The sequence below is a fragment of the Scyliorhinus torazame genome, chromosome 17 (assembly GCF_047496885.1).
Source record: "Scyliorhinus torazame isolate Kashiwa2021f chromosome 17, sScyTor2.1, whole genome shotgun sequence".
NCBI classification, from domain to species: Eukaryota; Metazoa; Chordata; class Chondrichthyes; order Carcharhiniformes; family Scyliorhinidae; genus Scyliorhinus; species Scyliorhinus torazame.
The window spans coordinates 65,262,138-65,286,600 of record NC_092723.1 but is presented as its reverse complement, the minus strand read 5'-3'; positions in this window follow the sequence as shown (position 1 = coordinate 65,286,600).

Sequence of the window (24,463 nt, the reverse complement as noted above, 5' to 3'; positions counted from 1 at the left end):
GTTTTGCTGGCATTGAGGGAGAGATTGTTGTCGTTACACCACTCCACTAGGTTCTCTATCTCCCTCCTGTATTCGGACTCATCGTTATTCGAGATCCGGCCCACTATGGTCGTATCGTCAGCAAACTTGTTGATGGAGTTGGAACCAAGTTTTGCCACGCAGTCGTGTGTGTACAGGGAGTAGAGTAGGGGGCTAAGTACGCAGCCTTGTGGGGCGCCGGTGTTGAGGACTATTGTGGAGGAGGTGTTGTTGTTCATTCTTACTGATTGCAGTCTGTTGGTCAGAAAATCGAGGATCCAGTTGCAGAGTGGAGAGCCAAGTCCTAGGTTTTGGAGCTTTGATATGAGCTTGGCTGGGATTATGGTGTTGAAGGTGGAGCTGTAGTCAATAAATAGGAGTCTAATGTAGGAGTCCTTGTTTTCGAGATGATCTAGGGATGAGTGTAGGGCCAGGGAAATGGTGTCTGATGTGGACCGGTTGCAGCGGTATGCGAATTGCAGTGGATCAAGGCGTTCTGGGAGTATGGAGGTGATGCACTTCATGATCAACCTCTCGAAGCACTTCATTACGACTGAAGTCAGGGCCACTGGTCGGTAGTCATTGAGGCACGTTGCCCGATTCTTCTTTGGTACCGGTATGATGGTGGTCTTCTTGAAGCAGGTGGGGACCTCGGAGTGGAGTAGGGACAGGTTAAAGATGTCCGCGAATACCTCTGCCAGCTGGTCCGCGCAGGCTTTGAGTGCACGACCAGGAATCACGTCTGGGCCCGTCGCCTTCTGAGGGTTCACTTTCAGGAAGGTCGATCTGACTTCGGAAGCTGTGATGGTGGGTATGGGTGAATTATGGGCTGCTGGGGCACTCGCCAGCGGATTGTTGGTTACCTGCTCGAACCGAGCATAGAATACATTGAGTTCATCAGGGAGGGGTGCGCTGCTGCCAGAGATACTGTTCGGCTTCGCTTTGTAGCCCGTTATGTTGTTTAGTCCTTGCCACAACCGCCGAGAGTCTGTCTGTGACTCTAGCTTGGTTTGATATTCTCTCTTGGCATTCCGGATGGCTTTGCGGAGGTCGTACCTGGATTTCTTGTATAGGTCAGGGTCGTCTGCCTTGAACGCCTCAGATCTGTCCTTCAGTAGGGAGTCAATCTCGCGATTGAGCCATGGTTTCCGGTTGGGGACCGCACGTACTGCTTTATTTGGCACGCAGTCGTCCACACATTTGCTGATGAAGTCTGTGACGGGGGTGGCATACTCATTTAAGTTGGTCGCTGAGTTCTTAAATATGGACCAGTCCACTGTCTCTAAGCAGTCACGTAAGAGCTCGTCTGTCTCCTCGGACCAGCACTGCACAACCTTCTTAGCTGGATTCTCCCGCTTGAGTTTCTGCTTGTATGCCGGGAGAAGGAGCACCGTCTCCTGGTCTGATTTCCCAAAGTGCGGTCGGGGGACGGAACGGTAGGCGCCCTTGATTTTTGAGTAGCAGTGGTCAAGAGTGTTGTCGCCCCTGGTGGGACAGGAGATGTGCTGGTGGAATTTTGGCAGTGCACTCTTGAGGTTGGCCTTGTTGAAATCTCCGACCGTGATGAACAAGGCCTCCGGGTGTTCTGTTTCGTAGTTGTTTATTACTGTGTATAGTTCGTCCAGCGCCTTCCTCACTACTGCCTGGGGTGGGATGTAGACCGCTGTGATAATGGTTGAAGTGAACTCACGTGGGAGGTAGTATGGGTGGCACTTCATGGTCAGGTATTCCAGGTCTGGGGAGCAGTAGGCCGCCAGAGTCGCCACATCCAAGCACCAGGAGGAGTTGATGAGGAGGCACACCCCTCCACCCTTCGCTTTGCCTGATGATGCCGTGCGGTCCGCCCGGTGAATTGAGAAGCCTTCAGGTTGTATGGCACAGTCCGGTGAGGCAGGGGTGAGCCATGTCTCTGTGAAACAGAGCACACAGCAGTCTCTTACTTCCCTCTGAGAGGTAAGTCTGGCGTTAAGTTCATCCAGCTTGTTTTCGATCGCTTGGACGTTTGCCAGGAGTATGCTGGGGAGAGGGGTCTTGAAACCGCGTTGCTTCAGTCTAGCCTGCAGAGCGCCGCGTTTCCCTCGCTTCCTCGGTCGGCGGCTCATGCTGGATGATCCTGGGACCCGATGGCAGATGTCAGCTCTTGTGGAAGGTAGGTGGTTGCGTCTGGCGGGGTCTAGGGCGCTGGCGGGGACCAGGGCGCTGTTTACCTATCTGGCATCTGGCAGGGTCCCGGGCACGGGTTGAGGTAGAGGGGTTGCTAGGGGGGCAAGTTTGCGGTCCGGATGGGTCCCGGCGTTCTGCGGGCGCGGAAATACCTTGCCCACAAATCTCTTTGCCAGCTACCGCAGCATTGTGCCTTGCTCCACCCGACTAGCACCCAGATCATTCAACGGATGGTTAGTTTTCCTAACGTCACAACCGGCACCTCATTGTTCCGCTGACCAAAAGGAGGCAGGGGCCATACTTCCGGCAGTGGGACTGTTGGAGTTCGGGGCCTGTGGAAGACATGGAGAGAGGCTGAGTGAAGTTTGTGTGAGGGGGGAGAATGGCGGGTCACGATGCTGGCAGTCACCCGTTCACTGTCTTCCACAAGTACTTCAATGCCTACACCATAACAGGGAGGAGGAATTATGTGAGAGCTACACATGCAGGGATTGCAGCAATTTGTTTTTTTTTCAAATTGTGATCTAAGAAGAAGGCATCAGCAGTAATCACAGAAAATCAATGACCTGTGGTTCTCCTCTGGGGCAGGGCAAGTTGAATTTAAGGACCAACATAGGAAATCTGTGTGAATGTTTGGAACCTCTGCAATCATGTCTCTATAATGATGTATTATAAGTTTTCAGTCTTCACAAATATAACTCACGGGATGCCATGTGCGCTTTAAAAAAAAAAGAGAATGCCGTCTACATGCATGCCCCCTCGGGCAGATCTGGCAGTGCACAGGCCCGGTGCCCAGCGCGGCAGACTGCCACTTCCTGACGTCAGCGTGCCATCCCAGTACCATCCCGTTCTGACGTCAGGGCGCTGTCCAAGTACCGTCTCCTCCTGGTTCCAGGACCAATTATTTTTTAAATGAAAGAGTTTTCCCACCAGAATCGGCAGCAGAGAGTAGGTCACGCACCTGGTACGTACACTGACGTCATGCGATCCGGTCTTTGGCCGCGAAATCACGGAGGAGAGATTCATCCATTTTGTAGCTGCCAGCAAGCAAGCAAATGAATTAAAGATGGGTCAGTTTTTAATGAGGAAGGGAGGGCCACAGTCACAGACAGGCCAGGATCTCACCACTGAATCTGCAGGAGAGAGCTCATCAGGAGAGTCCAAGGCAGGATAAAGCAGTGCTGGTGCAGGGCCTCTGAGGAACAACCCATTAAGAAGAAGCTGAAATTGGGTGTAAAGATAATTTCTTGAGGTATGACTGTATTAATTCTTCCAATGCAGATCAGGATGCAAAATCCATGGCCGGGATTCTCCGCTATCTGGCAGGGCGGGCCGTACCGGTGTGAGGAGAGACATGAACCACTCCAGCGTCGGGCCACCCGGAAGGTGCGGAATCCTCCAAACCTTCAGGGGCTAGGCCGGCGCCGGTGGGGTTGGCGCTGCGCCAACTGGTGCTGAAGGGCCTCCACCGGCCGGCGCAAGTTGGCGCATGCACGGGAGCGCCGGCGTGTGCTGGCGTCATCCCAGCGCATGCGCAGACGGGTTCTTCTCTGCGCCGGCCATGGCGGACCGTTACAGCGGCCGGCGCGGAGAGAAAAAGTGCTCGCCTGGCACAGGCCCGCCTGCAGATCGGTGGGAACCGATCGCGGGCCAGGACACCGTGGGGGCCGCCCCCCATGGCCAGATACCCCCGCGCCCACCCCGAGGACTCCGCAGGCCGCCCTCAGAGCCAGGTCCCGTCAGTAAGGACCTTGTTTGATTTACGCCGGCGGGACTGGCCCTAAACGGGCAGCCACTCGGTCCATCGCGGAGCGGAGAATCGCTGGGGAGGGGGGCACTACCAACGGCCCCTGTTCGGCGCAACGCAATTCCCGTCCCCGCCGAAAAACCAGTGCTGGAGAATCCGGCAGCCGGCAGCAAGGCAGTGGGGCGGGATTCACGCCGCACCCCGGCGATTCTCCGGCCCAGCGGGGGGTCGGAGAATACCGCCCCATGTGTGCTATGTGCAGGGAAGTACTGGCAAGTGAGAGTTTAAAGGTATTAAATCTCATGGATGTTGAAAGGGATAACTTAAGGATTATTTAGTGTTGTAATATTTTCAGGGTTATCTTTGAAGTAAGGGGTGTTAAGGGACCCAATGTTTATTTAAAAGGTTAAGTTGAGTTCATGGAATAAACATTGTTTTGTGTTAAAAACCACGTGTCCATAATTGTAATATCACACCTGGGGAACAAGCCGCGTGCTTCAAAAGCAACAATCCATTAAAGGGAGAGGTTGGTTGAACTCCATGGTGCATTTGGGGGTTCTGAAAACGCCTCTCCCATAACAATTGGGGGCTCGAGGGGGATAAAAGTCTATCTATTAGATTGGCTTTTGTGAACTTAAAGACAGTGAAGGATTATTGCTTTTCCGGTGTGGTATTTTAGTTTAAGTGGGGAGAGTGTTGTGAACAATGGCTCTTTCGGAGGCTCAGAAGTTTTTGGGGTTGGACGCGGTAACACATGATACCTTACGGACAGAGACTAAAGACAAACGGTTAGGTTTGGCAAAAGCATTGCAGTTAACACTGCCTAGCAAAATACGAAAAGATGAAGTACTTAACGCGGTATCTGCACATTTACGTTTGCCTGTGATACATTCTGACTCATTAGATATGGCAAACCTCCAGTTGCAGATTCAGCAATTTGAACATGAAAAAGAATTAAAGCAACTTGAACATGAAAAAGAATTAAAGCGGCTTGAATATGCAATGAAAGAAAAAGAAAGAGATAGAGAAGAAAAAGAAAAGGAAGAGAAGAAAGAAACAAAGAAAGAAATAGAGAGGAAAGGGAAAAAGAGAGATAGTTTGAACTTCGGAAAGTGGCTCTGAAACATGAAAATCAGTTAAAATTGGCAGACGCAAAGGGAAACGTACAGCTGGATGATAGTGATGAGGATAATGAGACAGAGCGTCATAGTCGAAGACGTGGTGGGTATCTATTTAAATATGTCCAAGCATTGCCAGAAGGAGGTAGAAGCCTTTTTCATTTCATTTGAGAAGGTAGCTAAACAAATGCAATGGCCACAGGACATGTGGGTATTACTGATTCAAACAAAGCTAGTAGGTAGGGCGAGTGAAGTGTTTGCATCACTACCGGAGGAGGTATCTGGAATGTATGAGGAGGTGAAGAAATCCATCTTAAGTGCATATGAGCTGGTGCCTGAAGCTTACAGACAAAGTTTAGAAATTTCAGGAAAGAATTTGGTCAAACACACATGGAGCTTGAAAGGCTCAAACAGAGTAATTTTGATAGGTGGATAAGGGCTTTGAAAATAGACCAAACATATGAAGCTCGCAGAGAAATTATACTTTTGGAGGAGTTTAAAAATTCAATTCCTGATGTGGTGAGAACTCATGTGGAAGAACAGAGGGTTAAAACTGCGAGATTAGCAGCAGAAATGGCAGATGATTATCAATTAGTTCATAAATCAAAGATTAGTTTCCGACATCCGTTACAGCCTGTGAGGGCTAGAAACTGGGGACATGAGAAATACTCAAGTGGTAAAGGTAAAGATGATCTGATGGGAGAAAATAAAGAAAGTGTACCTCAAATTAAAAAAGAAATCCAGGAGGGTGGAAAAGAGATGAAAAGTTTCAAATGTTTTCACTGTAATAAACTAGGCCATGTAAAGTCACAGTGTTGGTGGTTGAACAAAAGCACTGGGAGGCTGATGTGGTAAAACAGGATAAGACAGTGGGGTTTGTTAGAGTGGTAAAGGAAAGCCCAAGGGAAGCGAAGGAGGTGCAAATGATTGTACAGCCTGTTCAAGAAGTAATTGTTAAGAAGGTGCCAGATGTCTTTCAAGAATTTACTTGAGTGGGTAAAGTTTACTCATGTGTATCAGGGGGAGCAGGTAAAGAAGTCACAATTTTAAGAAATACAGGGGCTAGTCAACCTTCAATGGTAAGAGATGAGGAATTATGTAGTTTGGGAAGAATGTTGCCAGGAAAGGTGGTGATATGTGGAATTCAGGGTGAGAGGAGTAGCGTTCCATTATATAAGGTAAGGTTGGAAAGTCCAATGAAGAGTGGTGAAGTGGTAGTAGGAGTAATAGATAAACTATCTTGTCCAGAAATACAGTTTATCTTGGGTAATGATATAGCTGGATCGCAGGTGGGAGTGATGCCTACTGTGGTTGATAAGCCAGTGGAAAATCAGACAACTGAAGGGTTGAAGGACGAATATCCTGGGATTTTTCCGGATTGTGTAGTAACAAGGTCACAAAGTCACAGGTTAAGACAAGAGGAGAAATCAAAGAGTGAAGATGAAGTTGAAGTGCAATTATCCGAAACGTTTTTTGATCAGATGGTTGAAAAAGAACAAGAACAGGTGGAGGATGAGGCGGATATTTTTAGTTCAGGAAAATTGGTGGAGTTACAACAGAAAGATGTAGACACTAAACTGATATATCAGAAAGCATATACGGAAGAGGAATCTGAGAGTATACCAGAGTGTTATTACCGTAAAAGTGATGTCTTGATGAGAAAATGGAGACCTGCACATATGCAGGCGGATGGAAAGTGGGCAGAAGTTCATCAAGTAGTATTGTCGGTAGGGTATAGGAAGGAGGTGTTGCGAGTTGCACATGAGGTACCAGTGGGAAGTCATTTGGGAATAAGGAAAACTCAAGCTAAAATCCAGAAACATTTTTATTGGCCTGGACTACTTAAAGATGTAGTTATATTTTGTCAATCATGTCACACATGTCAAGTGATAGGGAAACCTCAAGCAGTGATAAAACAAGCGCCCTTAATACCCATTCTAGCATTTGAGGAACCTTTTACGAGGGTCCTAATTGATTGCGTAGGACCGCTTCCTAAAACAAAAAGTGGGAATCAATATCTTTTGACTATAATGGATGTGTCTACTAGGTTTCCAGAGGCCATTCCAGTACGTAATATTACAGCTAACTGGATTGTGGAGGAGTTACTTAAATTCTTCATTAGATATGGAATACCCACAGAAATTCAATCGGATCAAGGATCAAATTTTGCTTCAAAGTTATTCAAAGAAGTTATGGATAGCTTAGGAATAAAACATTTTAAATCAACTGCGTACCATCCAGAATCGCAGGGAGTGTTAGAAAGGTGACATCAGACATTAAAGACAATGTTGAGGCTGTATTGTCAAGATTATCCAGAGGATTGGGATAAAGAAGTCCCATTTGTATTGTTTGCAATTAGGGATGCACCTAATGAGTCTACCAAATTTAGTCCTTTTGAACTAATTTTTGGTCATGAGGTAAGAGAACCACTTAAATTGATTGAGGAAAAATTGGTGGGTGAGAAATCGGAAATTACACTATTGGATTACGTGTCAAATTTTAGGGAACGATTAAATAGAGCAGGTGAATTGGCTGGATAACATTTGAAAGTTGCACAAAATGTGATGAAACGGGTAGCGGACACGAAATCCAAAGTTCGTAGTTTTGCCAGTGGGGATAAAGTTTTAATGTTGTTACCAGTTGTAGGTGAGCCTTTAAAAGCTAGGTTTTGTGGACCGTATCAGATTGAAAGGAAATTAAGTGAGGTGAATTATGTGGTAAAAACACCAGATAGAAGGAAGACTCACCGAGTGTGTCATGTGAATATGCTTAAAAGGTACTTTGAAAAGGAGGTTTTAATGATTCTAACTCAAAGTGACGAACCAAATCCAGATGACTGTGAATTTGACATACCTCAAATTAAATTGGAAAATGAGGATGTTCTTAAAAATTGGGATGAATTGTTAAGTTACCTTCCAGAGGAAAAACAAATTGACCTGAAAGAGTTATTGATATCACATGGGCAAGTTTGTAGAGATAAATTGGGAAGTAGCAAAATGGCTATATCTGATGTAGATGTGGGAAATACTGTTCCTATCAAACAACATCCATATAGACTTAACCCTTTAAAATTGGCACAAGTTAACAGAGAGATTGAGAGTATGCTTAAAATGGCATAATTGAAGTGGGTTGCAGCCAATGGAGCTCACCCATAGTGATGGTACCTAAATCAGACGGTACCCAACGGTTGTGTGTGGACTATCAAAAGGTGAATGCAGTTACAAGAACAGACTCTTATCCTATCCCAAGTTTGAAGGATTGCATTGAGAAAGTGGGACAATCTGCTTTTATTTCCAACTTCCAGACATGGAAAGAACATTTAAAACATCGTATGGAGTTCTTCGATCGACTTCAGGCGGCGGGTTTGGAGAAGCCCGAATTACTTTCACTGCGGAGTTTCCGATGCCCTCTAGACGAAGGGAAATAATGCGAACTCTTAGCATGAATGAATTTGATCGAACCTTTGTGCAAACGATTTGTAGCGTGGTTGCTCCACTGATGGACTTGCCAAAGAAGTGCCAAAAATTTCAACGGACAGCTGACTTTCAACAGGCATTTGACTGCCTGAAAGCTGTGGTAACCAATGTTCCTGTATTGGAGAAGTACAAGGGACTCTGTGGTCAGATTGAACTAAAGTATCTGATTCTAAAGAGAAAGGCCGAGGAGTAGAGGAATGGATGGATCGTGCAGAGACTTTGTTCAAAGAGACTGTCAATCGAGAAGGATTTCGGTTGGAGGAAGAAGAGCAAAGAAAATGGACTATATTATTATGCCTGTTTGCGTGTATTTTTACTGTGTGCATTTCTTAGTGGATGGTGCAAAAGTGAAAAATGAAACCAGCTTGAAGTTGATGGTTTATTTTTTTTTCTTGGGGGTGGTGTCATGTGAGATTACCTTTAAGAAATGGATGTTTAAGCAATGTAACTTTAAGAAAACAGTGATGTCAGAGAGTGGGTGGAGCTGAGCTCAGTTGAGCCATTTTGAAGTTTCACTTTGAAAAGAGCTTGGGTGGGTGTCTGTGTTTTGCAGTGAGCTGGATCTGCTGTGATCTCTGCCATGAAAGACTATCTCTGGATCATTTGGGTGATTTAAACTCATAATAGTAAAGCCTTTAACCTGATGTGTTTTGTTTGAAGGTGTTAAGTCTCATGGATGTTGAAAGGGATAACTGAAGGATTATTTAGTGTTGTAATATTTTCAGGGTTATCTTTGAAGCAAGGGGTGTTAAGGGATCCAATGTTTATTTAAAAGTTTAAGTTGAGTTCATAGAATAAACATTGTTTTGTGTTAAAAACCACGTGTCCATAATTGTAATATCATACCTGGGGAACAAGCCGCGTGCTTCAAAAGCAACAATCCATTAAAGGGAGGGGTTGGTTGAACTGCATGATACATTTGGGGGTTCTGAAAACACCTCGCCCATAACAAAGCGGAAAAGTCGGTCGTAAGGTTTGGGTGCCTTGGGTCCCGAAGATCGGCCGGCGTGGGCCACAAAGATCAGTCGGTTCGCGTGGGTCCCGAAGGATGACCGGTTGGTAAAAATGGGTCCCTGGTAAAAACATTTGAAAATCACCGCTGTAGGTCCCCGGGCTTGTGTGTGTCCACTGTAAGCCTTGGTAGCAGCCTTTTCTGTAATGTAGATAAAAGGGTATGGTGTTGGATGACTGACCTTGACGAGATTATTACACTCAGCTCTGTTTCTTTGCTATTCCTTCCTCTCTCTTTTATTCCCTCTGCCCTTTCTCTCTCTTCTACCTGGTTATTTCATCCACCTTTCTGGTCACCTATCATTCTTCTCCCCCCTTCCATTCATCACCTGTGTACTCACCCCTCCTTCCCTCCATCTGCCATTTCATTTCCCACTGTCTCTTCATCCTGCTTCTCTTTCTCCTTGCTTGTTATAAACATTCATCCTCCATTGTGACTGTGCTCATATTTAATTTAATTCTTTGATTCAGCTCTCCTGAAGTCAATCAATGGTTCCAGAGTTATTTATTTTTCAGACTGTTCCCCAGTGGAAGGTCGTTCATCTGCATGTAATTGGTACAAGAATTCAATGGGTGAGAGGTTTGATTCATTTCTTGGACATTGTAAAATGTGCAGGTAAACGTGACACTAAAATTAAATACAGATGTCAGGAATTTCTCCCTTTGCATTTCATGAATTGCATTCTATGCTCATGATGTAGCTCAGAACTATATGGTTTGACATTCATTCATCCACTTTAACCTTTAAATGAAATCAAATTAGTTACCTAATCAAATCTCACATTAAATTCTGACAAAATATTGAATTCCGTGGAAATTCTGTTCATGCTGTTTCTCTCAGCAGGTGATTGAAAACCACATTGAGTTTTCAAAAGCTCAATGATTGAATCGTAACTTCCAAAAGAGAATTAGATAAATACTTGAAAGGGAAATATGTTCAAGGTTATGAGGATAGAGGCAATTGTGTGGGATTGTTATCATCCCCATGGAGATCGATGAAATGTTAAAAGAAAAGAATTTCTGTGACCCCAAGCAAAATAAAATGATGGACAAGATTTCACCTTTTAAAACTTTTATTGTAACAAACAAAAATTACCACAATTCAAACATTAATTAACAGGCAAATGACTTCAATAGAACAGTAAATGTTACTTTAAGTTGATACCACAAACGTTCCTGCCACAAATTAAGGGCTGGGTTCTCTTGGCTCCCAGCCACTTGCTTATCAGCAGCGGGAGGCAGCGCATCATTTGCTGGCGGCGAGATTCTCTGTCTCTGCCACTGCCAATGGGATTTCCTATTGAAGCCACCCCATACCGCTGGGAAACGTCCGGCCAATGACATCCCAAAGTCTCTCCCGGCTCTCCGGCAGAGTTGCACCACGACTTGTCACATCTGGACAAATTCCCAAGAGCCTTTGACAACTGTTCGAGTCTTCCAAGTGCGATAATCACCAGCAGGACATATTTCCACAAACACTCTCCCCCTCAGATCACTTCAGATCTGCACAGATTTCAGAGACTCCTTTGTCCCACCCTTAACTAAACTGCATTGAACAGCCTGGGGAGCCCTGGTAAAACTGCCCTCCACAGAGCAGTTTCTTCTTCTGCTCTCATGCTATTCTGTGTGAATAAAAGCAAATTACTGCAGGTACCAGAATCTGATACAAAAACAGAAAATGCTGGACAATCTCAGCAGGCCTGACAGCATCTGTGGAAAGAGAACTGGGGCGTCATTCTCCGACCCCCCGCCGGGTCGGAGAATGGCCGTTGGCCGCCGTGAATCCCGCCCCCGCCCCCGCCGAAGTCTCCGAAGGGAGAAAAGTCGGCGGGGCGTTAATGGCGCCGCTGCCGCGGAGAATGTCACGGGTCTGCGCAAGGCAGCTGATTTTCGGCCTGCCGATATTCTCCCTTCCGGATGGGCCGAAGTCCCGTCGACGTGATGACCGTTCACGTCGACGTCAATCAAACCTCCTTTTCATCGGCGTGACCCGGTGCTCCAGGCTCACGCCGACCAGCGAGGAGGTGAGTGACGGCCTGGGGGGTTGGCTCTGGGCAGGAAATGGCGTGGCCGCAGACTGATTGCCTGAGGAGAGGTGTGTCTCGGCTTGTGTGTGTGTGCGGCGGGGGGCGGGGGGGGGGGGGGGGGTGGGGGTGGTAGCTGGGCTCCGGGGGAGTGCCGGGAGGGGGTCCGTGCCGGGGTGGAGGTTGGGGGTTGTGGAGGGCGTCCGTGCCGGGGTGGAGGTTGGGGGTTGGGGAGGGGGTCCGTGCCGGGGTGGAGGTTGGGGGTTGGGGAGGGGGTCCGTGCCGGGGTGGAGGTTGGGGGTTGGGGAGGGGGTCCGTGCCGGGGTGGAGGTTGGGGGTTGGGGAGGGGGTCCATGCTGGGGTGGAGGTTGGGGGTTGGGGAGGGGGTCCGTGCCGGGGTGGAGGTTGGGGAGGGGGTCCGTGCCGGGGTGGAGGTTGGGGGTTGGGGAGGGGGTCCGTGCCGGGGTGGAGGTTGGGGGTTGGGGAGGGGGTCCGTGCCGGGGTGGAGGTTGGGGGTTGGGGAGGGGGTCCGTGCCGGGGTGGAGGTTGGGGGTTGGGGAGGGGGTCCGTGCCGGGGTGGAGGTTGGGGGTTGGGGAGGGGGTCCGTGCCGGGGTGGAGGTTGGGGGTTGGGGAGGGCGTCCGTGCCAGGGTGGAGGTTGGGGGTTGGGGAGGGGGTCCGTGCCGGGGTGGAGGTTGGGGGTTGGGGAGGGGGTCCGTGCCGGGGTGGAGGTTGGGGGTTGGGGAGGGGGTCCGTGCCGGGGTGGAGGTTGGGGGTTGGGGAGGGTGTCCGTGCCGGGGTGGAGGTTGGGGGTTGGGGAGGGGGTCCGTGCTGGGGTGGAGGTTGGGGGTTGGGGAGGGGGTCCGTGCCGGGGTGGAGGTTGGGGGTTGGGGAGGGGGTCCGTGCCGGGGTGGAGGTTGGGGAGGGGGTCCGTGCTGGGGTGGAGGTTGGGGGTTGGGGAGGGGGTCCGTGCCGGGGTGGAGGTTGGGGAGGGGGTCCGTGCCGGGGTGGAGGTTGGGGGTTGGGGAGGGGGTCCGTGCCGGGGTGGAGGTTGGGGGTTGGGGAGGGGGTCCGTGCCGGGGTGGAGGTTGGGGGTTGGGGAGGGGGTCCGTGCCGGGGTGGAGGTTGGGGGTTGGGGAGGGGGTCCGTGCCGGGGTGGAGGTTGGGGAGGGGGTCCGTGCTGGGGTGGAGGTTGGGGGTTGGGGAGGGGGTCCGTGCCGGGGTGGAGGTTGGGGAGGGGGTCCGTGCCGGGGTGGAGGTTGGGGGTTGGGGAGGGGGTCCGTGCCGGGGTGGAGGTTGGGGGTTGGGGAAGGGGTCCGTGCCGGGGTGGAGGTTGGGGGTTGGGGAGGGGGTCCGTGCCGGGGTGGAGGTTGGGGGTTGGGGAGGGGGTCCGTGCCGGGGTGGAGGTTGGGGAGGGGGTCCGTGCCGGGGTGGAGGTTGGGGAGGGGGTCCGTGCCGGGGTGGAGGTTGGGGGTTGGGGAGGGGGTCCGTGCCGGGGTGGAGGTTGGGGGGGGGGGGTCCGTGCCGGGGTGGGTGATGGGAGGGCAAATGAGTTGGTCCACCTGGCCAGGTGCCAGCCTCCAACAGTTGGACCCATGCGGTCCATGCCACCTGGCTGGGGGTAGGAGGGGATATGGGCAATGATGACATGTCGTCGTTCCCCTCCCCCCCACCAGGTCGTCATGTTTTCAGATCATCCAGCGATGTTGGCCGCCGTGGTGGCAGCCGCTCATGTCTATGTTGCCCTGGATGAGGAGGAGGAGGAGGAGGAGGAGGAGGAGGAGCGTGCCAGAGAGGCGGCGCAGGCTGCCGCAGAGGGGCAGGCGGCAGCCGCCCAGGCTGGAGGGACACCTGACCGACAGGACGAGGAGGGGGAGGAGGACGTCGCGGCCCCACGGCAACGGAGGCACCCGAGGGCGCCCCGTGTGTACCGGCCCCGGCAGTCATACCAGGACCTCACGGACCGGGAATGCAGGAGGAGACTCCGGATGAGCCGGGAAACCGTGGCACACATCTGCCACCTGCTGGCACACCTGTCACCGCGTGGCACTGGCGGGGGACACCCTCTCCCCGTGTCCGTCAAGGTTACGGTGGCCCTGAACTTTTATGCAACGGGGTCATTCCAGGCACCGAGTGGGGACCTGTCCGGCATATCGCAGACATCGGTGCACCGGTGCATCCGGGCAGTGACAGATGCCCTTTATGCCATGGCGCACCGCTACATCCGCTTCCCCGTGGACCGGGCCAGCCAAGATGCCCGGGCCGTGGGCTTCTCTGCCATTGCCGGGTTCCCCATGGTCCAGGGCGCGATCGATGGGATGCACGTCGCCGTGCGGCCACCTGCAGATAACAGGGCCGTGTTCACTAATAGGAAGGGGACCTATTCGATGAACGTACAGGTGGTCTGCAACCACCGCATGATGATCCTGCACGTCTGCGCCCGTCACCCAGGCAGTGTACACGACTCATTCGTGTTGTCGCGGTCATCCATCCCCGGCATGTACGAGGGACGCCATCCCCGGCTGAGGGGCTGGTTGCTGGGCGACAGGGGCTACCCATTGCGATCGTGGCTGATGACGCCTATACGGAGGCCACGCAATGAGGCGGAGAACCGCTACAATGATGCCCATGTAGCGACAAGGGGAGTGATCGAGAGGTGCTTTGGCGTGCTGAAGATGCGTTTCAGGTGCCTGGACCTCTCTGGGGGCGCCCTCCAGTATCGGTCAGATAGGGTCGGCCGCATCATTGTGGTGTGCTGCGTCCTGCACAACATAGCCCAGCAGAGGGGCGATGTGCCGCAGGCAGAGGAGGGCGGAGTGGAGGAGCAGCAGGAAGAGGCCCAGTCCTCCCCAGATGAGGGGGATGGGGGCAATGGTCAGGGCAGACGGGGTAGACACAGACGGGTGGCTGTCCACCGTTACCGGCTGGCCCAGCGGGCACGGGACAGGCTGATAGCCGCCCGCTTCACTGACTAGATGGGCGTGGGAATCGGGTAGTATGGCCACAGACCGCACACCATGACAACAGCCGACCACCCACACCCCCCACCCATCCACCCACCCAGCACCCTCACCCCCCTCCCCAACCCCACACACCCCACCCGCATGCACACCACCCCCCCACTCCCAATTGCCGATCCACCAGCGGCACAACGGGCCGGGCTCACCCAGTTGCGGGTGGACGCGTGTCTATCGCAGGCCATGGAGAATGATGACAACCCGCCTCCGATGAGCTCCTGGCTCTACATCGTTGGACTATGTCTGACCCATGGCCACAGTACCACCATCCACCCGGACCATCCCTGCATGCGGCTGTGACACTGCAGCGCACGGTCCCGTCCTCTGCCTGGGGGATGTTGATGGCGGCCCAGGGGGAAGGGGGCAGACTCACCTGGGGCTGAGGTAAGACCACCCCTCACACACACACTTGCGCTCAACGTACATGACACCCCCGCACACTTTGGACAGAGCACAAAGGCAGCTTCGGTAGGTGTAACATTGACTTTAATAACCAAAGGAGTTCATGCATGTGCCCTAGCGCCTAAAACTCATCTGTGCCCTGCACCCGTGCCAACTTACTCAGTGTCTAATTGTTTAGCCTTACGGGCCCTTTGACTACGTCTACGTGGTTCCCCAGACGGTACAGCAGAACTGGAGGTGGACTCCTGTGATTCCTGCCCTCTGACACTGGATCCCTTTGGCGGCCGTTTCCTGGGGCGTCCTGGCCTAGATGGGCCAGGCTGCGGCCCGGGCGACTGGGATGGCGAGCTGCCAGCCTGTCCTGCCCGTTGCCCACCCGATGCACCTGGGACGGAAGGGGGGGCAGTCCGAGGTGTCGCGGTGTACCGGGACCTCCCCTACAGAGGGAGCCGGGACGGACCACACCACCTCCTCCTCCCTCGGGGTGCCCGATGGCCCCCAGGCCTCTACATGGGTGGGGGATGCGAACGGACTGGCCATCCGACGCGCCCCCGACATCTGCCGCTGCCAGTCCTGTAGGCCCGTGTTGGTATCGACAGGGGTCTGCAGGTTTGCAGCCATGGAGCCCAGGGGGTTGTCGAACCCTGTCTGCGACAGTGTGACGCCAGCTCGCACATGGCCACTGGCGCCAATGCCCTCAGCGATGGCCTGCTGAGACTGGGCCATGGCCTGCAGAGACTGGGCCATGGCCTGCAGAGACTGGGCTATGGCCTGCTGAGACTGGGCCATGGCCTGCTGAGACTGGGCTATGGCGTTGAGCGCCTCTGCCATCTGGCGCTGGCACTGGCTCATGGCCTCCTGTGAGAGGGCAGCCATTTCCTGGGCCACAGACGCCGCCTGCACGGAAGGCCCCAGGCCTCGCAAACCGTTCCCCATGTCTGACACCGTCGCACCCATTGCCTCCACCGCGGTCGCCACCCGTGCGGTGTCAGCCTGGGTGGCACGCATGACCGGGACCACTCCCAGCTCCTGGACGCGGGTGGACTCCTCCACCTGCGACCGCAGCCGCCGCAAGCCACCCATCACCCTATTCGCTCGTCTCCGTGTCGGTGGTTGCATCAGATCTATGTGTGGGTGTGGTAACTGCAGGAACCCGGGATCCATCTGGGCGGCAGATGTTCGCTTGGCCTGGGCTGCCCTCCGACCGCCCGGTCCCTCTGCTGCTCCTACCTCCACCTGCTGTACCGGGACGGCTGTGTTGTGCGCACCAGTGAGTGTACCAGACGCCTCATCACTAAAGTGCCCAACCGTGGTGAGTGTTTCCGCGATGGTGGAGGGTGTTGGTGACAGCAGTGGCGTTGTGTCGTGCTCTTCGTCCCACTCTGAGTCCATGGCACTTTGGGGTGGGGGTTCGTCTCCACCCATCCACTCTGAGTCACTGTCCGGTATTTCGTCTTCCCGGGTAGGGGTGTCCTGGGTAGTGGTGTCCCGGGTAGTGCTGTCCCGGGTAGTGCTGTCCCGGGTAGTGGTGTCCCGGGTAGTGGTGTCCCGGGTAGGGGTGTCCTGGATAGTGGTGTCCTGGGTAGTGGTGTCCTGGATAGTGGTGTCCTGGATAGTGGTGTCCTGGCTCGGATGTGACGGGGGCCTGTGGCTGCCCCCCTCATCGCTGGGTGGTCGCTCCCGCACGTGACGGGGGTGTCGTCTCCCTGTTGCTCCAGGTCTCTCCGTCTCCCGTGGTCTCCGAGGGGCATCCTGCGGGCGTCGCATGCTGGAGGGTTCGGGTCTCTCCGTCTACCGTGGTCTCCGAGGGGCATCCTGCGGGCGTCGCATGCTGGAGGGTTCGGGTCTCTCCGTCTCCCGTGGTCTCCGAGGGGCATCCTGCGGGCGTCGCATGCTGGAGGGTTCGGGTCTCTCCGTCTCCCGTGGTCTCCGAGGGGCATCCTGCGGGCGTCGCATGCTGGAGGGTTCGGGTCTCTCCATCTCCCGTGGTCTCCGAGGGGCATCCTGCGGGCGTCGCATGCTGGAGGGTTCGGGTCTCTCCGTCTCCCGTGGTCTCCAAGGGGCATCCTGCGGGCGTCGCATGCTGGAGGGTGCGGGTCTCTCCGTCTCCCGTGGTCTCCAAGGGGCATCCTGCGGGCGGTCTGCATCTGCGGGGATGGGTGCCTGGACGTTTGGTCCTGCGATACACAATGAAGCATGCATGGTTAGACATCAGGCAGTGATCAGGTGATACGGGAGAGGGGGATATAGGGGAGGGGGGATATGGGGACGGGCTGTTGGTGGCTCACTTGCTCGTGGGGCCCCGACCTCTGCATCAGCAACCTCCCGGTCCTCAGGTCCGCCAGCCAGTTCCAGGGCCCTTTCCTCGTGTACGGTCAGTGGCCTCTCATCAGCGGGCCCTCCTCCAGTCCTCACATGCTCCCTATTGTTGTGTGCGCGCTTCTCCTGGGGGGGGGGGGGTGGCAGGGGTAAAAGGCAACAGTGTTAGGCAGGTATATGAATGCACGCCATCGGTTGCGCGTGCATTGCAGAGGTTAAGGTTAGGGCTGGATTCACTTGGGGATATGGGGGATATGGGGGAGGGGGGATATGGGGGAGGGGGGATATGGGGAGGGGGGAATATGGGGGATATGGGGGAGGGGGATATGGGGGATATGGGGGAGGGGGGATATGGGGGATATGGGGGAGGAGGGATATGTGGGAGGGGGATATGGGGGAGGGGGGATATGGGGAATATGGGGGAGGGGGGATATGGGGGATATGGGGGGGGGGATATGGGGGATATGGGGGAGGGGGGATATGGGGGATATGGGGAGGGGGGATATGGGGGATATGGGGGAGGGGGGATATGGGGGAGGGGGGAATATGGGGGATATGGGGGAGGGGGGATATGGGGGATATGGGGGATATGGGGGAGGGGGGATATGGGGGAGGGGGGATATGGGGGATATGGGGGAGGGGGGATATGGGGGAGGGGGGGATATGGGGAGGGGGGATATGGGGGATATGGGGGAGGGGGGGATATGGGGGAGGGGGGGATATGGGGGAGGGGGGGATTTGGGGGAGAGGGGATATGGGGGATATGGGGGACGCTCACCCTGCCTGCTCTTACGAGGTCGTTCACCTTCTTGTGGCACTGGGTGCCTGTCCGTGGTGTTAGGGCCACAGCGGTGACGGCCTCTGCCACCTCCCTCCACAGACGCCGGCTGTGGCGTGGGGCAACTCTGCGGCCGTGCCCGGGATACAGGGCGTCCCTCCTCTGCTCCACCGCATCCAGGAGCGCCTCCACATCGCGTGACTCGAACCTCGGGGCTGAGCGACGGCCAGCCATCCAGTCGGGTGTTGCGGTCAGGTGTTCCGGTCGGGTGGGGGGGGAGCTGCGCGGCCTTATGAGCCGTCACGCCGTGCAGCGCGTATGACGCTGCACGGCGTGAACCACTGCGCAAGCGCGGATCCCGTTACGTCGCTGCTAGCCCATTTCGGGCCGCAGACTATCGGCCCATTTTTATGACGTGACGCAAGTGGGATTTGCGCCGTTTTGTGCGCCGATCGGCGGAGTTTCCGCCGATAACGGAGAATTTCGCCCCTGGAACTGATGTTTCAATGTGGATGGGTCTTTGTCAAAGCTGATTCTATGTGAATGCCTTTGTTCCCACAACAGTCCTCCAGAGAACACCACCTGCAACCCAACATTCCACTTACTTGTCTATTTACCTTTACATTAGCTCACTCTCAGTTTCACAGCAACCTAAGTCGCATGAACATTTCTCAGAAGTAATCTCAACATTGTCAGGGACCACTTTAACAAGGAATTTAAACAGACTTTCACAAAAAGAAAATGCAGGCTTTTTCGCCAAAGAGCAAGTTTTCTCCAAAGAGCAATTCTAATTGGAAAGCTCTTCTAAAGATATTACATGGACTCGGAGGCCAAATGTACTGTATGGTTCTATGGTTTGAAAGGCTTTGTTCTCTCATGTATTATTTGTGTAGACAATTTTCTGTAAATTGCGAATAAAGAATTCCACAAAGGAATAGAATTATTGGGATGTGAAGTAAACAGGCAAAAACAAGTCCGATGCACAGAATACTGAACAAAGAGTGTCAATTTCCACCCATTAGAAACTGGTCATTTTAATTTTGTGTTCAAGTATTATTTATATAGTATCTTCCTCAACTTGAGAATATGACAAAACACCTTTCAGACAATGAAATACAGCGGCTGTTGTAATGCAGGAAATGCGACAGCCACATTGCATACGACAATGCTGCCACCCCACCCCCCTCCCACGCCGATAATTGGTTGTTTAGTGACGTTGGTTAAGGTATCACTATTGGTCAGCGCACCAGTGGAAAACAGTTCTGGTGCAAAAAACCAAATGTTGTGAATGCCAAAAATATGAAATATAATCAGAGAATGCTGCAAATGCAGTTCTGAGGACAAATGCGCAGCAGGTCTGGCAGCATCTGTGGGGAGAGCGACAGAGTTAACAGGCTGGATTTTGGCGGAGTCAGAAGAACTCCGGAGCAATTTAAAAATGGAGGGTGATTCCAAGATTTCCAACCCATTACTGGTACCGCCAGTTTGCCGTAGAATTAAGCGTGTGGGTAGCGAGTACTCCCTGCACTAATAATCTCGCTTAAGTGTCTCGCTTCTCAGTCAAGCATCCATAATAGGGCTTGGTTGAGAGCCCAAACACACAAAGGGCTACGAGGGAGAGTATGTTTACGCAGGTGCTGACTTTGTTCAACTGACATCTCCATGAAGTTTCAAGAAGTTATTTTTTCGTGGTCTCTTTTGTCAATGTTGCAATATTTTTCTGAACAGGATTAAGAGGTGTCAAGTGTTTGGAGTTCCTGTTTTTGATACGTCGATAGTCTGTTTGAATGACACTTTGAGGATTGTGGGAACACCTTCCTCATTAAAAAAATTATGAATGGTTATTTTTGTAAAACAGTTTCACACATGCCATTGTTATTATCTGGCCCAACATTTCAGATTTGACTTGATCTGATTTGATTTGATTTGATATATTGTTATGCGTACCGAGTTACAGTGAAAAGTTTTGTTTTGCGTACAGTCCAGACAGATCGTTCCATACATGAAAAAACATTGGCCACACATTTTTAAAAAATGTATAAATTTAGCGTACCCAATTCATTTTTTTTCCAATTAAGGGGCAATTTAGCGTGTTCAATCCATCTACCTTGCACATCTTTTTAGGTTGTGGGGGCGAAACCCACGCAAACACGGAGAGAATGTGCAAACGCCACACGGGCAGTGACCCAGAGCCGGGATCGAACCTGGGACTTCAGCGCCGTGAGGCAACAGGGCTAACCCACTGTGCCACTGTGCTACCCTGACATTGGCCATACATAAATACACAATGTAGATACATAGACACAGACAGCAGGTGAAGCATACTGAGTGTAGTACTACACAGTAGAGAAGATGTGTGAAGGGATCAGTTCAGTCCGTAAAAGGGTCATTCAGGAGTCTGGTATCAGCGGGTAATAAGTTGTTTTTGAACCCATTAGTGCGTGTTCTCAGACTTTTGTATCTCCTGCCCGATGGAATGGGTTAGAAGAGAGAACAACCCAGGTGGGAGGGGATTTTGATTATGCTTCCCAATTTCTCAGTGGGAGGTTTAGACAGTCAATGGATGGGAGGCGGTTTTGCATGATGGACTGGGCTGTGTTCACGACTCTCTGTAGTTTCCTACGGTCTTGGGCCAAGGAAGTATAGGCGCTGTTGTGTTTTCGTGGTCATAGTGTCAAGGTTAGTGGACCAGGACAGATTGTTGGTGATATGCACACCTAGGAATTTGAAACTGTCAACCATCTCCATCTTGGCACCATTGATGAAGACAGAGGTGTGTACGATACTTCACTTCCTGAAGTCAATGACCAGCTCCTTAGTTTTGCTGACGTTGAGGGAGAGGTTGTTGTCATTACACCACTCCACTAGGTTCTCTATCTCCATCCTGTACTTTGAGTCATCGTGTCATGTTACCAGCAAACTTGTAGATAGAAGGCAAATTTTGCCACATAGCCATGTGTGTATAGGAAGGAGAGTAAAAGGCTAAGTACACAGCCTTATGGTGCCCCGATATTGAGGACTATTGTGGAGGAGATGTTGTTTTTTATCCTTACTGATGGTGGTCTGTGGGTCAGGAAGTTGAGGATCCAGTTGCAGAGGGAGGAGCCAAGTCCTAGGTTTTGGAGTTTTGATATGAGTTTGGTTGGGAATATGGGGCGAAATTCTCCCCCAACGGCGGGATGCCCGCCGACTGGCGCCAAAGCCGGCGCAAATCAGACGGGCATCACGCCGGCAAAAAGGTGCGGAAGTCTCCGCATCTTTGACGGCCTAGCCCCAACATTGAGGGGCTAGGCCGACGCCGGAGGGATTTCCGCCCCGCCAGCTGGCGGAAATGGCGTTTGTTGCCCCGCCAGCTGGCGCGGAAATGCGGCGCATGCGCGGGAGCGTCAGCGGCCGCTGTCAGTTTCCCAGCGCATGCGCGGGAGCGTCAGCGGCCGCTGTCAGTTTCCCGCGCATGCGCAGTGGGCAGAGTCACTTCCGCCTCCGCCATGGTGGAGACCGTGGCGGAGGCGGAAGGGAAAGAGTGCCCCCACGGCACAGGCCCGCCCGCGGATCGGTGGGCCCCGATCGCGGGCCAGGCCACCGCGGGGGCACCCCCCGGGGTCAGATCGCCCCGCGCCCCCCCCCAGGACCCCGGAGCCCGCCCACGCCGCCTGGTCCCGCCGGTAAATACCAGGTTTGATTTACGCCGGCGGGACAGGCAATTCCTGGGCGGGACTTCGGCCCATCCGGGCCGGAGAATCCAGCGGGGGGTCCCGCCAACCGGCGCGGCCGGATTCCCGCCCCCGCCCAATCTCCGGGAGCGGAGACTTCGGCGGGGGCGGGGGCGGGATTCACGGCGGCCAACGGCCATTCTCCAACCCGGCGGGGGGTCGGAGAATGACGCCCATGGTGTTGAAGGCAGAACTGTAGTCAACGAATAGGAGTCTGACGTAGGATTCCAGGGATGAACGTAGGGCCAGGGAGATGGCGTCTGCTGTGGACCAGTTGTGGTGGTATGTGAATTGCAGTGGATCAAGGCATTCTGGGAGTATGGACTTGATGTGTCTCATGAACAACCTCTCAAAGCACTTCAAAATGATAGATGTCATGGCCACTGGACTGTAGTGACCTTTCATTAGAAAATTGCCTGTTCTTCACCAAGATATTGCCAGGAGATCTTTTATCTTCACTGGAGGAATGAAACAGAGCCCTGGTTTAATTTCTCAAACAAAGAGCAGCACCTCCAACAATGCAGCACTCCCTCAGTACTATATTTGAATAAGAGCCGAGATGTGGTGCAGAAGTCTCCGGAGTGTGACTTGACTCAACAATCTTCCGACTGAGTGGGCTTTGAGGAGACCACCCTTGGTGTACTGTGGACAGTTTTAGCTTTCATATTAAGGAAGAACATATTTGTGCCGGAGGCACTCTATTCAATGGGCCCGAACGAGAGAGGTCCTATGATGCATGGCTGAGTAAATTGAACCGAGAAGAATGAGAGATCATCTCATAGTTCTCAAGGGGCTTAAGATGTTGTTTCCCTGTCTGGGGAATTTAAGACACAGGGCATAATCTCAGGATAAGGGGTTGATCATTTCAGGCTGAGATGAGGAGAACTTTCTTCACTCAGATGATTGTGCATCTTTTGAATTCTCTTGCCCAGAAGTTTATGGATGTCCCATTGTTGAACAGTTTGGTTAAAACTGAGATAGATTTTTGCTCTCTTGGGTGAAATCAAGGGATATGAGCACTGGGTGGAAAGTTTAGATTTAGATTTATTGTCACGTGAGGTACAGTGAACAGTATTGTTCTGCGTACAGTCCTGGCAGATCGTTCAGTGCATGAAAAAACAGGACATACAATAAATACACAATGTAAATACATAGACATTGGGTGAAGCATGTGGAGCTTGTGCTAACAACAGTGGAGAACATAGAACATACATACAGACAGTGCAGAAGGAGGCTATTCGGCACATCGAGTCTGCACCGACCCACTAAAGCCCTCACTTCCACCCTATCCCTGTAATTCAATAACCCCTCCTAACCTTTTTTGGTCACTAAGGGCAATTTATCATGGCCAATCCACCTAACCTGCACATCTTTGGACTGTGGGAGGAAACCGGAGCACCCAGAGGAAACCCACGCAGACACGGGGAGAACGTGCAGACTCCGCACAGACAGTGACCCAGAGGGGAATCGAATCTGGGACCCTGATGCTGTGAAGTCACAGAGCTATCCACTTGTGCTACCGAAGATGCATAGAGAGTTCTGTTCAGTCCATAAGAAGGTCTTTCAACCTTCAACCTGGTATCAACGTGGAAGAAGCAGTTTTTGAATCTGTTGATGTGTGTTCTCAGACTCTTGTATCTCCAGCCCAATGGAAGAGGTTGGAAGAGAGAAGAACCCGGGTGGGAGGGGTCTTTGATTATGCTGCCCGTTCTCACAAGGCAGCGGGAGGCGTAGACAGAGTCAATGGATGGGAGGCAAGTTCACGTGATGGATTGGGCTGTGTTCACGACTTTCTGTAGTGGAGTTGAGACTGAAAATCAGCCATGATCATACAGAATGGTGAAGCAGGCTTGAGGGGCTGAATGGTCTACGTCTGTTCCTATTTCATTTATGTTCTTGTGCGACCAACTGAGCAATTGTTGCCGCTGGCTGCGTTAGGAGCCAGTGGGCCTTCAGGAAATGTAAAAGCAACTTTAAAGGCTGTTGTCAGTCATTCATTTCAGTGCTGGGTGTAAAGATATCATCGTTACTCAGGGTAGTCAATCTTCTTGATAATGTTGTCCTCTGATTGCTGCCAGCAATTCAAGGGGAGTGCATTGACAGACAAGGTGCCGAGAAAAAAATATGTTGTGAGTCTTTGTTAATTAAGAGAACCATGAATAATGCATTCTCTACCAATACATGTGGTAAATCAGCAAGCATTCTTGTTAGCAACTGCAATGCAGCCCAACTTGTAACAAATTGCCTGGGCTGTGCGCTGAATAATGTGGGGACCTTGACTCTGAATCTGGCTGCCTTGTGAGATTTATTAATCTGTCCTCTGTTTTAAGGAGTAAGGTTTTTTCATTTTCTGAAGCAATCATGATGCTCCTAATATGAGAAAGATCATCTCAGGTTTATTACTATGGGCTAGGGGATGTAAAAACCCCAGTAATTCAGGAGTTTTGGAACCACAAAAAACAGATGGGTTGGCAGGTGGGAAGTGAAAAAGTTATGAATCTGACACAGGAAACCAAACTGCCTCCAATCTGTCCACTTCCTTTTTTAGTGGAGCTGGAATGAGAGGCAGACAACCAAATCACCTGCATACCTCAGTTCTAACCAGGTTTCCATTATTAATTACTGGGTTTCCTTGGCCGCAGATTCCCCCATTCACAATACCCCCCCCCCCCCCCACC